The sequence below is a fragment of the Epinephelus moara genome, chromosome 1 (genome assembly GCF_006386435.1).
Source record: "Epinephelus moara isolate mb chromosome 1, YSFRI_EMoa_1.0, whole genome shotgun sequence".
Classification (NCBI taxonomy): domain Eukaryota; kingdom Metazoa; phylum Chordata; class Actinopteri; order Perciformes; family Serranidae; genus Epinephelus; species Epinephelus moara.
Window position 1 is genome coordinate 29,824,669 of NC_065506.1, and position 14,164 is coordinate 29,838,832.

The following is a 14,164-nucleotide window of genomic DNA, read 5'->3' on the forward strand; positions in this document are numbered from 1 at the left end:
AATTAGCTCTTAACCACGAGAACACATTTATTTATTTATTTATTTGGGTTACATTTTGATAGTATTTTAGTTTTGCGACTTATATGTTTATTATTATTATTATTATCATTAGTTTGGTTAGCATATTTAGTTTTTGGGTAATTAGTATTTTCCTTGTTTGTTTTTTGTTTGTTTTGTTTTTTGTTTATCAAGAGAGGCAGCAGAGCTATGTTTTGTTACCTGATTGCTTGCTTGTTTTTGGAGACATATATCACTTTGCTTGGACCATGGACATCTTTTGCCTTGGTACATGACATGTCTGATTTACGTTTGATTTAGATTTTACTGGCAAATGTCATTTATAATTCTATCTAATTAAATATTTGTATAGATGTGATGTGTATAGGGTGAAAGGGCCACAACTTAGATTTCATAAAGTTAACCTTTATTACACTAATTGTTAAAGTTCAGTATAAAATGAAAAAAAAGGTGAACATCACAGTGCAGATTGGAGGTGAACTCTTCCTGCAGTGACTTCATCTGACCATTGGGTGGCAATGCTTTTCTTTTCTGTGCAATGAGAGAATTTCAGTGTTTCCACGTTTTGTGTGTGTGTGTGTGTGTGTGTGTGTGTGTGTGTGTGTGTGTGTGTTTCGTCATCCATACATTACCAAGCATGCAGTCCAATAGCGTTGAGCCTATAGGCTGAGACAACAAAGGAAAGGCCATTGTAAAGAGTCTCTGTAATGGCTGCAAAGATGGGACAAAGGCCAGTCAGGTGCAATGATTCATAACAAGATGGAGCCAGAAAAAGATATATTTTGACAAAAATAGAAAAAAATGCAATTTTACATTTCATCAGTTTTGCATCAAAATGAGCAGAATGTATGCAGTGTATATAAGCCAATAATGTTGTGTGTTATTCTTGTACTCTCTGCCCTCCTAATATCATTATGCACCATGATTCAGTTAGTGTTACACTCTTTATACTAATAGATCCCTCTGGTGAGCTCACTGGTTTTTTATGGTCACCTATTGATCGTGCGATTAGCGGCCCAGCAGGGTCCACCCACTTCATGTCACGTTGAGAGAAATGGTTATTGAGTGAGCTGTCAATGTTTAAGAAGGACCAGAGGAACATGGTGGTGGTGGTGGTGGTGGTGGTGGACGGGGGGGTTGGGGTACAGGCAGCAGTGTCCACCCTGACCTTCACCTTGCCTCCACACCAGCTCTCTGATTCAATAAGACGACCCAGCAACCATGGTGACCTCCACCTGCAACCCCACCATCCACCCATCTCTCCATCCTCTTGATCCTTTATCACACAACGCTTGGAAATTGGTCCCTGTGTTTCAGCACAGAAGTAGGTCCATCCATTAGGTCGACTATCCTTCATCCTGCGGGTGATGATGCAATTTGAGAGCAATGCAATCATTCCACATGATCCAATCTTAGAGTACAACCACGGGATTAAAGTGGACCCTCAGGCCAGTCCTCATTTTTACATGATTCTGTTGTCAATAAAACAAGCTCAGCAGCTTCTTGTTTTTACGTCTGTCGTACTAAAGCTTCAATCAAAGACCTTGTATACATGAAAAAATCCCCCTTTGCCTTTTCTTTCTTCAGGGGCTGAGCTTGAACCTGAGAGGATTAAGAAATGTGAGTTCTGATGCTTCAGTAGACCAACCAATAGATGTGAAAAACAGGAATTTATTGTTACGTCCACTGTTTGCTCAACTGCCTTTAACTTACTGGTCAAATTTCAGTTTAAACAGCGACATAAAAAAAATCTTAATCTAACAAATCTAATAAATGTGGTCATGTTTGATGCAGGATTATGGATCTGTATGTTTCCCTGGATTTGGTAAAGCAGATGAAGCAGTGGAAATGAATTCTCCCGGGACTCCTGAGAGGGGAGGAGAATAATGGAGGGTAACTTTGAGAGGATTATAGTGACCGCAGAGGTTTGGAGGATGAAGAACATCAGAGCAGTGAACGTAAGCAACCACATATTGAGCCAAGAAATAAGCAACGGCTGGCTCCTTCAGATTCTATTACCACAAGCTAAAACGTCCATAAATTGTTGATACACATCCTGACAATTAATCTCACTGCAGAGCATGAACTGCAGCAGCTTCAAGGTGAACCAGAGGTGACAGAGTTCAAATGAGACGCACTGCAGAGAACAGAAAATGTTGATGAATGAATAAGAGTTTATGTTAAACCTGCATGAATGGGGGTTTTTTGGTCATTCGGGGCAGCATAACACGAGACTGACATATTTAACTTAATTGTTTGGTCCACTCGCACAACTCTCGTCAACCGTTCTCAATCCGACCTCGTCACATATGGATGTTTGGTCATGGACCTTTCTCATCCAGATACAACATGAACGGTACCCTGGGTGCATTGGTTGTCGATGTTCTGGGACGCAGTGTCAAGTTCTGCCACTGTTTACATAGAGTCTCTTTCAAAATAAACGCACTAGGTCTGTACAACAGTATGAATTGACCTTTCTTTTCCTCCAACATCTAACACATGTGGTTAGGTTTAGGAAAAAAGAACAGAGTTTGGCTTTATAATCTTCAATCACCCCTCCTACCCACACTCCTTGGACTTTTGCGACATAAAATTCATTCTTGTCCCACTGCGTTTCTCCCTGACGCTGCCAAAAGCCATTAAACTAAAATAACGACCAGCCGTGTAACATGCCGACGTTAAAGGACGGCTTTATCCGTTAGCGTCTGACGCTACAAGTCACTGCCCAAGCACCGGATTTCGACGACTTCAGGGTGAGACCAGGTTGCTCTCGTAGCAAAAAAACTGACTGTGCACTAACCTACCTAGCAACCAAGAGCAGTCAGACACAATTAGAGACTGGCTAGTAAACATAGTGGAGCATTTAGCAGCTTAAGAGACAGATATTTCCCTCAGGAGTTGGTGGAGACCAAAAACAGCGCTAAAGGAGGACTTACATTTACCAGGTGGCCAGAAACACTGCACATGAATGCTAATGTTGTCTGCATCTGTTGATATGCAAATGAGCTAACAAGCTCACCAGTAAAATTAACCAATTAGATGATGATGATATGTCAGTGTTGTGTTTACAGATTGTTTCTGCTGCCCCCAGGTGGCCAGAAAATCTGTTGTTAAGCTTTAAGGACAGAAAGAATCTATAATACTGAGGATTTAAATCACTCCCTGTGTTTTGCCACCTTTGGACAACACAGCTCCTGAATAAGAACCACACAGCCATCTCCACTGATCCAGCCATCTCTATCCAGTAACTTCCTTTCAACTGCCCAGGGGACAGCTGGGCAAACACTGACCCGTATCTGCCCCTTTCTCCATGACCCCTTAAGCTGACCTCACCCCTACCGGCTCCCCATTGAGGCCCCCTCTGCTCCCTGCGTTGGCCCCTTAGCTCAAGCGGCCCACCTCGCCAGCCAAGCAACTGGACCTGATGCCCACCCAGGTCTGGGGTCCCTCAGCGGGAGCGATGTGTGAGACTCAGGAATTCACAACACTTAAGAGTTTGGGCAAATACAGGAGGTCGCTCCACACAAGGAGCAGGGTCAGCTTCTTTAGACCGGACCGGCTAACCAGACGCTGCTGCCAACTTCTTTCTTTCTCTTTCTCTCTTAACTACATGCACATAGCTGCGTATGTGAACTTTTATTCCTTTGTTTTCTTGTTAGTGCTGTTTTCTGCAGGGGCCTGATGATGGATGGATGAAGCTTCCCTGAACATAGGCATATTCTCTTTCTCTTGTTCTCTGTTTCAAGCGCACACGCACACACACACCAACAGCAACCCTCACCTGATTTATTCCCCAGTGACAGCACTCCTTAACCCTTCCAAGGCTCAGGCAACACGGCTTATATAATCTGCAAAGTACGATTTTATGTACATACAGTAATAAATGACTGCTCATTCTTATGAAACAAAAAAATATCTTCACTTGAGGAGCTGTTTACTCTTTTGGCATCATTGTAAAGTATTTGGAAGATCATGCATTAAGTAATAAAGGCAGATCAGGTAAACATGGGTGACAGCTCAGTGTGTTTGGTGCAACCTGATGGAGAATAATTGCTCACAGAGTTCTGGCTTTGTTTACACAAAATCTGCGTTGCTAAATGTGAATGTTAATGATACATAGAATTCCTCACACGTTGACAGTGTTACATTTTAACAACACTTCTCTGTTAACCAAAAACTTCGAGGTCACACTGGGCGTTGCTTTCAGGTCCTGTAACTTCATAGTTTCCAAGAAGGGTTTCTAGAAAGTACGGTTTGTGATTCGGTCTGAATTGATAGAGACATGTTCTGAGACATAGCATGAACCGAATAGTTATAGTACATACATACAAAGCAGATGTTGTTTGTAGAAGAAATCAGACCGAATTAGGGCAGCTGACTTAGCCCAATTCTGGGGCCTCATTCATACCGAGTCTCAACCGAGTAGGGCAACTGGACCTGGCCCTGCTAATTTCATCCGGTATGCCGAATTCAGGCCGATTCTGGGCTAGGTCATTTTTTATAACGGCCAAGTGATAGTAGTGTCAGCAGCTGGATTCGACCCAGTTGATTTGGCCTGATTCTGGGGCGTCGTTCATGCGAGTCTCAGCTGAGTCGGGCAACCAGACCTGGCTCGGCTAATTTCATCCGGCACGCTGAGTTCAGGCTGATTCTGGGCCAAGTCATTTTGGATACCTGGGATCTATTTAAACCACAAATACTGTGGCTGTGGCTCAGAAGGAAAAGCAGGTCGTCCACTTATCGCAAGACCAGGGGTTCGTTTGCCAGCTCCTCCTGTCCGCATGTTGAAGTATCCTTGAGCAAGATACTGAACCCCAAATTGCTCCTGATGGCTGTTCCATTGGTGTGTGAGTGGGTTAAAAACTGAGTAGCAGGTGATACCCTGTATGGCAGCCTTGGGTGCCAGTGTGTGAATGTGTGAATGTGACTCATAGTGTAAAAAGCACTTTGAGTGGTCGGATGACTAGAAAGGCGCTATACAAGTGCACATCCATTTACCATTATTTTTTTCATGTGAAGAAATTTGTATGTAGCCTAACATCACACATCACACACTTGCCTCAAAGAGTCTCACAATCTGAACAGCAAAAGCCCCCCTCTATCCCCAGACCCCAGCTGCTCAAAGCCCAGCCAATAGCAGTCCTCAGAAACATTTTGTGCGGCCCCTGGGAGTGACATAAAATGCATGCATGATACTTTAATCAGCTACGGTCCATTTAAATACTTTAATTTTCAGTCGCTTACATGTAATACACTACATGGCTACTGTGTCAAACTGTGCCTCCCTAACAAGCATCTGTTGGGTTAGGAATGACGACTTGTTGCATGGGAACTAATGACACACCTCGCAAGCGTCATGGGTGTTACATTCTGTCATCAGTGCTAGTGCTGTTAGCTAAAGATAGCGATTTCAGTGTAAGCCTACACCTTGCAACTGCATCTTTCCTGTGTGAACCTAGATGCCATGCTGCCTAATGCTTTATTCACATGGAGTCAGGCAGATTGTAGACGTAAGAAGTCGCAAGTATCCTGTTCTCATCCACTGAAATGATATCTGGTTTGCCATTACCTTCTGCCTGATTCCATGTGAACGCAGCATTAGACCCCTTGCTTTGTTAGAACACTCTTGTTTGCGTGCCTGTGACAGGTAACAGCTACACAGACAGTGTTTTTCTGTGTTTCTCTGACCTGCTTTGCACTAAAAGGCAATTACTTGGGTAAAGGAAAGCTACATTACCAATGAACTGTAATTAATAGAAAGTGATTGAACACTTTCTCCCATAATTATTCCAGAAAGACTCCCAGAAAGGAAGTCTCTAAGCCTTTCCAATACATTTACCAAAGAGCTCCTCTCTCCAGGAAGTTACTAGGAAACTATTGACCCATAAAATTAAGTGTTGCTTTTTATTTAAATGTTTAATGTTTGACCACAGCTATGATTTAAGAAACAAACACGATCCTAAAAAAGCAAATCAAAGCAAAATGTGTTCCTGTAGCCAGAGGAACAAATCCTAGTAACACAAACAAAACATAAATAAAATATTTGCAGTGAGATAAAATTGATTAGCTGAACCTGACACAATCATTTTAATGGGCAAACATCCAACCGTGGAGCAAAAACAAATTGATCTAGATTAAATTTGGTTAACTTTGCTTAATTGATCTACCTCCGTAATCTGTTTGTTGACTTGATTTTTTTTTTTTTATCACTTTCTGCTCTGATGCCCTGCCAGCAGCCGGCCCCGACCAGCATGCCAACACCAGCTGATCTGAGGCCAGATCTGTTGCTGTTTGAAAACACACACACACACACACACACCACACACACACACAAACAATATTTTGCTGCATGTGACCCACTCTTTGCTCACCTACTGTACCTACTGTTTATGCTGGTAGGTAGATTTCTGCTCCCAGCATAGCAACTGCTAGAGTCACTCCAGTCCCCGGTGTGTGGCCACGCCCTGGGGCCTAATTAATACAACACACTGTGCATCCATATGGCTCTGTGTGATTAAACAGATAGAGAGAGGAGGGGAGATAAAGGGAGAGGAAGACAGGATAGGATGGGGCGGGTGTGCAGGCGGGGTCCACTCCTTCGTGTTTCCTTCATTGATGGATAAGAATATTGCTGCATTAGCTGTTTCCCTCGGCCTGCAACAACTGCGCTCTGTTCAGGGCAATGAAACAGGAAGCCGACCTTGGCACAAAGCAGTGTGATTAGACCCTGGAAAATCAATACGTAAAATGTTTGAGTAAATCAAAGAGACAATGAATACCATCTTCTTTTCATGTCATTCGCTATGAAACAACGCTTCCTCAAGGCCAGATACAAGAGTTGGAACAAAGCCCTGACCCTGTTGTTGGAACAAAGCCCTGTTTGCAGACCACAATCCCCAAGTGGGTTTCTTCCCGACTATGGATTAGAGATAGGTGAGTGCTGGGGGTAATGGAGAGGGACAGGCCTGGGGCAACAAGCAGCAAGATAAAGTACCAGGAGAGAAGGAAAAAGCAAAGCAGAAGAGAGGTGGCCAGACATCTAAACTGTTGTAGCGAGTATAAATCTCAGCCTTTCCACAAATCCCATATTTTCTTAGTGGCGTCCAGTCATACATGTAGTTATGCTTTTATCTGACCGGGTCTTTTAAGATTTCTGCCTCTACCCAAGTACTATGGAGGTAAATCTACTTTTGTTTGTGGCGCTCAAAGCATTGGAAAAAAAAAAAAACTTTTTTAATTGTCTGCAGCCATGCTGGCATCTCTGCGAGGCTGTACTTTGATGGGCTATCGGTGAGCATCTGTCAGCTCATTTTTTTCTGGTGTGTCCCACACTGTTGGCACTAGAAAGCCCTTATTGGCCCTTGTTGGCTTGTTTTCATCTGATTCAGTATGTTAAATCTGGTGGAGATGGCAGAGCCCATCAGTGAGACAAATTACTCCAATTGGCAGCTCAACTTGAAGGTGCACAAGAAGAGGAATAGAAGTGAGGAAAGCAAACAAATGGCTAAAGTCAAGAGGGCGTGAGATCAAAACAAACTTGTTATATTAGATTACATTATTATTTCTTGAATCCATCCTGTCGGTCTTCCAGTTCACCATTTTTAATGACAAATACAGACTACCACTGCCTTCTGCTGGAGAGTTATTTCCGCTCACGCAGGCATAGAACGTACATGCTAGTTGGCCATTGGCTGCAATCTATGAGGTGTGTTCAAGAGCAACTTTTTGGCCGCAACAGAGGCCACTTAAGGCAATGCAACAGTCGGCCTTCGTTGCCACTAGTTCAGTCAGGAGAGACAGAGGAATGGAGTAAAAGATAATATTTTATACAGAATGAATAAGAGATGATTTGTGGTGAGTGACATTTAACAGAAGTCTTTGGTGCTTGCACACCCGAGGGAGATAATTTGTGATTGAGGGGCATCTGAGAGGCAGTAGAATAAATCCCCCCATGGACTCCAGACACTGGTGGTGGAGGTGGTGGCTGATGACTCTGAGGCTGCTGAGGCGTATGAGGCTGATGAATCCGTAAAGACTAGGTGGTGATGGGGTGGATGGAGGTGGAGGGCGAGTATGACTACAGCAAGGAAGAACTACATCAGATAAAGAACCATATTAAAAATGAGGAGCAGTAATATGATAGGCTGACAGAGAAGGTGTGTCACTGTGCTATTGGTTGATTGTGAAACAGCTGATGACTCATCTGAAAGACCCAGACAATGACACCTAGAGACAGTGAGTGAGCATATGTGCAAGGAGTTAATGGCAGAGTGAGAAAGAAACGCACAGCCTGAGTATGAAAAGTACTGTCTTCCTGACTGAACTTTCACTAGAGCTTTATTTGTTTGATGTTGGTTCAGTGTGTCTGGGCCTTCAGACGCAAGGGTGTTTTGCGCTAAATGCTAATGTCAGCAAGCTAACATGTTCACATGACAATGCTAACAAGCAGGAACATATTAAACAAACATTTGCTAATTAGGAGGATATACGAAGAACAGCCGAGGCTGATGGGAGTGCCATTAGTTTTGCAGGTATTTGGTGACAAAAAATACTGCTGACCCGATTGTGGCACCAAGAAGAAACGTCAGGGGATCACCAAAGTTATCATAATTCATCCTCTGAGATCATGAATGTCCAAATTAAGTTTAATGGCAATCCTTCTAATAGTTTCTGACATATTGCACTTAAAATCAACTGGCCACAGACTGTTTTTTATAGGAACTACTTTCTACAAAAAAATAGTCTTCAAAACTGTCGACAGAGTGTTTAGGGCTGTCCCACTGTGAAATCAGTAAGTGCCTGAGGGCTCTCTTGTGGCCTTTTTGAGCCATTTCTGCACACTTTCCTTAAGACTGCAATTCAGCAGACTTTCTTGAGGGAATATCCCACAATTTACGGTGCTCTAATGTTAAAAACGATGGCAAGGGAAATCCAAATAACGCATCCAATCCTAACAGCAATTCCATTCACCTCAGCAGAAATCTCAGTTAAATATCTCAAGCTATACGTGTATGTGGATGGCTAGATACAACTAGGCATAACAAAATGTTTGTTGTAACTTCAGAGCAACATACATTATATTTTCCTTGTTTTCAGTTTTACACCCTCACACATATCTCCATCCCTTGCTCCCTTTGTCCCACCCTCCATCCTTTCTTTGTCCTGCTCCACACATCACTGCCGTTGTGAGCACTGGGGATGCGATATCTCTGCTGCTTCCCCTCCCCCACACTCTACCCTCCTCCCCCCCCTTTTCTTTCTTGAGGGCGCCTGGGTGCGTTGTACATGTTAACCGGTGAGTAGTCGTGAGTGTGTGTGTGCGTGTTTGAGTGATAAATGTAAAGAAACTTGAGGCGTGGGGGGGGCCTGTGTCATAGATGATGACTGCATATCTCTGCATGTGAGCCCTACACTCCCCGCCAATGAAAAGGCCACCCGATTTATCTCTCAAATACATATAAATGTGTTATAAGGGCAGCTATACAGCCTGCATGGTCGGCTCCTGCAGAACGATTCCCCCGGCACCCATTGCAATCACATCAGCCCTCCTTTTCTCAGAAACAGTCACTCCATTAATGCTTTCAGTGCCACGTCTCCTGTGGCCTCAGCATGTTAATGCCCACATTCTCCATCAGTCACCCTCCACCACATGACACTCCATCTTAAACCGGAGCCACAGGCAACAGCACAGGGAAGAGAGAAGTGGCAGAAATGATACTGTTTTTGAACCATGCAGGCTTTCACACAAATGCATCCACAAGAACACAGTCACAGCAGGAGCATACAGTACACAGCATATACAACAGGCAGGAGTTCAGCTTACATAAGTACGCTATATGCAGAGTTCACATAGGAAACAGCTCATAAAATATGGACTGCATTGTTATAGCGCTTTAAATCTAAAACCTAACACTTAAATGGGCCATTCTGTATAATGAGTACTTACATTAAAGCTGCCATAATCATTTTTTTATATAAACATATAACAAAACAAATGATGCTGTTTAATGTAAAAGCTCAAAGTGTTAAAATCACAGAGGAAATATTACAGTTTCCCTTCAGCTATACGAAGCATTTCAGCATCTTTCAGCTGGCTGTTTTGGTTTTTATGGCATACAGCTTTACTTTCTCGGTTCAGTCTCATGGATCTCATCAGCATCATTTCAGTCACAGCAGAAGGGTGTTTACTGGAAAAGCTCTGACAAACCCACTGTACACTACCTGCCCAGCACCAAACAGCAGTCAGATGGCTGTAGTTTCCACACTACACAACTTGTTATTGGGAGTCTTTAAGTTGTTTGGTTTTTACACTATATGACTGACCAGCAATGGGGTCACACACTACAGCATCTTTCACCAGGAGGAATCCCCAGCGAGTATGTCATGTGATCTGCGGGTCAGGACGGGTGCTTACCTAGAAAATATCAAAGTCAAAAAGTGACAAAGCGTTCCTGATAAGTTACTAAAAAAGTATACAAACATGCATGCAATAGTCCACCTTCCACCATCTCATCCCCTCCTCTCCAAACTTGTTTCTGATGCCCCCAGCTGGCCAGAAAATCAGATAAAGCAGTTTTGACACCAGACCTGGATGACTGGCAGCACCCGTAGTGGTAAAGAATTGTACATTTTAAAGGTATACCCTGCAGGATTTTCCTTAAAAAACAACAACAATGTATTAAATCATACAAAAGTAATCCTTCTTAGTTACTACTTATGACCCACCCCCAAACTCTGCCCTTTGTCTGTAATTTCCAAGTGGCACCTCTGGGGCTGAAATATGGAGTCAACACAGACGTGCTAAAAACTGCAGTTTCTTCAACAGCCACTTGAGGCTGGCTCCAGACCGAGTCAATCCTCACAGAACCCCATGTTAAAATATTCAGCTTCACAGCAGAATAAACATGTTTATGGCCTGGTACAAAAAAGGGGTCTCTATAGCTAATTTCCCACTTCATGACAACTTTTTATATAACTCACCCGTTTACATTTTATTAAGGCTTAAGGTTAAAGTGCATGATTATGAGTGTGGCCATTTTTAAATGACAGGCTGTCTGCTGATAGTGTTCTTAAGTTCTCAGTCAGATCCACTCCTCGCTCCTCCACAGCTCCATCCTCTCATTAATTAAGGCCACTCCTTGCTCCAAAAAAGCAAGATGGTGACGGCTGAAATGCTGAACTCATGGCTTCAAAAGGCCCGTTTCCGCCAAGTGAACAAAGCTGAGGTTGACTTTCACTTTCGCTGGTGATACTGTCTACAAACAGTTACTGACAATTCCAGCATAGTATACCTTCAATAATACTGAGCCAAAAGTGTTTAAAATAAAACCTGTATCAACCACTGGCATCTTGTGCACTTGTTTACAGTGCAGCCAAACAAACTGTGGGCTGAAAGGAATCCCTGCCTCATGTTGTTTTAATAGAAAGGACCATCAATGATAAGGTCAGAGACAACAGCACTGTGTGTGGTCGTGCAACTGAATCCCTCGCTGGAAAGGCAGACTGTGGAAGTAACAATGTAAAAAACTAGACAGGCAGTTATAGGATGTAAATTTGTGCTACATGCTAAAAAATCAGACCATGAAACATATTTAAAAAAGGTTTGATAATAAAAGGATTATTATATCAAGCTGATTTTGCAAATACTTATTTCCTTAACTTAAATTTGATTCTGAAAGCCTACTAAGTAAAGACTGCGCACACATGCATATGTAGCAGTTTGCTGAAACCACTGAGACACACACACACACACACTGACACACACACATGGAGGAACGCACTTAAAAGAGAAACGGGAGCTGACAAGACGGTTTTGATTATTTGCGACGTGAGAGGAGGGATGTCACCTGGGAAGTGTGTTACGGCTGGGAAATCTGGAAACAGTAAAAAAAGAAGAGGAAAAAAAAACAGGGAACATCAGAGGTAGGCGGGTATGAAAGTTGGCTGGTGTGACCTCTGGCCTCCCTCCTTCTTGGCTGCTCCCTTTGAGCCGCTAAAAGGCGTGCGGTGTGAGAAGCCAGAAGACAGCTGCACCCCCCCTTCTCCTCCTCTGGGCTCTCTCTGGGAAACTGAGGTCCCCTTTCTCAACTCACTTTAAATGCTGTGGGGTCAGGAGGAGCCGGGGCCCAGTTGAGGTGGTCCAGCCGGGGATAGAGTTTCACTGCTTTACACGGCCAGTCTGGACTGTTTTGTGTGTGTGTGTGTGTGTGTGTGTGTGTGTGTGTGTGTGTGTGAGAGAGAGAGTGAAAGAAAAGAGAGCTGCTGTTGTCTTTCTATTAGAACTGCAAATAAAGAGGAAACTTTCACTAATGGTCACAAACATCCTCCGTCTGCCACTGCAATCCTCCACAAACTTCTCATCCCACGCAAATACACATATTTACATATCACAGTCTGTGCATATACACACATGGTCAGCTACTGTTGCTGTAAGGACAGGAGAGAAAAACTTCAACACGCAAGTCTGTCGTGACTACCACGGTAAATCCGGTGACATATCACAAAAAGCTCACTTTTTTTTTAAATCAGATGTTCATATGAATAGATGACAAAAGAACTTTCGTTTTACGGAGCACTGTCAGACATCCCTGATCACATAGCAAGAAACAGAGATTAGCTTTAACTTGTTAAGTGATCCCTAATCGTCATATTTTGCTGCATGGGAAGAAACCCCAGGCATCACTAAAATGATGCCGAGGGCAACCTATTGCATTGTATCTTGACGCAGAAGGGGTCGATGCATGGTAAAAAGCAGTCGGCGGTTAGGTTTAGGGAGCAAAAGCACTTGTTTATGATCATGAAAAGATTGCAGATGTTACTAAAACAGACCTGTCTTTGAGTGGCACAAATGCTGCAACCAATGTTTGAGCCCAATTGCACTCCGAAGTCATTGAAATCTGACGCTTGGGCAGTGACTTGCAGCGTCAGAAACCAACGAAAAAAGGCATCCTTTAAAGTCGGCATGATAAGCCGCCGGTTGCCATTATAGTTTAATGGTGCCCGGCGTCAGGGGGAAACGCAGTGGGACATGGACGAAAGTTAAGGTGGCGAAAGTCTGGCTGTGCCGGCAGGACTTTCACCCGAGAGAGCGGTATTCGCGCCCTGTAAGATTATAAAGCCAAACCCTGTTCTTTTTTCTTAAACCCAACCACATGTTTTTGTTGCCTAAATCCAACCCGTACGTTAACAGTTTCCCAGAACGTCACCAACCAACACAGGTGGTACCTTTCACGTTGTATGTGGATGTAAAAAGTCCATGACCAAACGTGAATATGTGATGAGGTCGGAGAGAGAATGCGTTGGATGTTTTTTCTATGATGGTCCCAAAAGTCCAGGAGTCAAAGTCCTGTGTTTGTTGAACCGACCGACCCTGAACGGACTTTCATGCTCTTTAAACTACATCCGTTGCTCTGAACATCTAATAATGACGCAGATGGATTTACATTGGAGTTGGTGGAGAGCCCGGTGCATCTCACACAGATGCTAAACACTGCCCAAGTCTCGTATTTTGACACCATGGGAGTAAGACCAGACTAGACATGTGAATGTGGATTCAAGGCTTTAGCCATCGTTTCTATTGATTATGAGAACAAAGCACTGCGCGAGTTAATTGCTGAAATCTGTGATCCGTGAATGCGACCACATCTGTAAAGAAATCCCAGGCAGAAACACAGGCTTTCAGGCCGTCAGATTAGGTTGTAAACAGGCCAACAGATTGTGTAAACCACTTAATTACAATATATGTACAACAGGTCAAAGGACCAGGAAACTACTGAATTAACTGTGATGGATGACGGACGTTTCTGAGAATAATTTGGACGATAATTTAACCCAGATCAAGATCAAGCTGACATGGATGAGAAGTCCTTTAGATGCCCAGAAAAATGGAAATTCCACCATCTGTGGAACATCTGAGGGATATTCTGTGATGTGATCTGAAGCTCCGGAGCAGCTACTAAATTGTTATGTTAAATAATGTTACCATTAACCTTCATTTCCTCTGCCTAATAGGTTTGACTAACCTGGATGTTTGTTTAAACCTGTATAATCATCTGACTTTGTTTAGCCCTCCGTTGGACTACTTTACAGTGGTGTTGATGCATTCCCAGATTTTCCCAGATCATTACCAATAGAAACAACGGCCAAA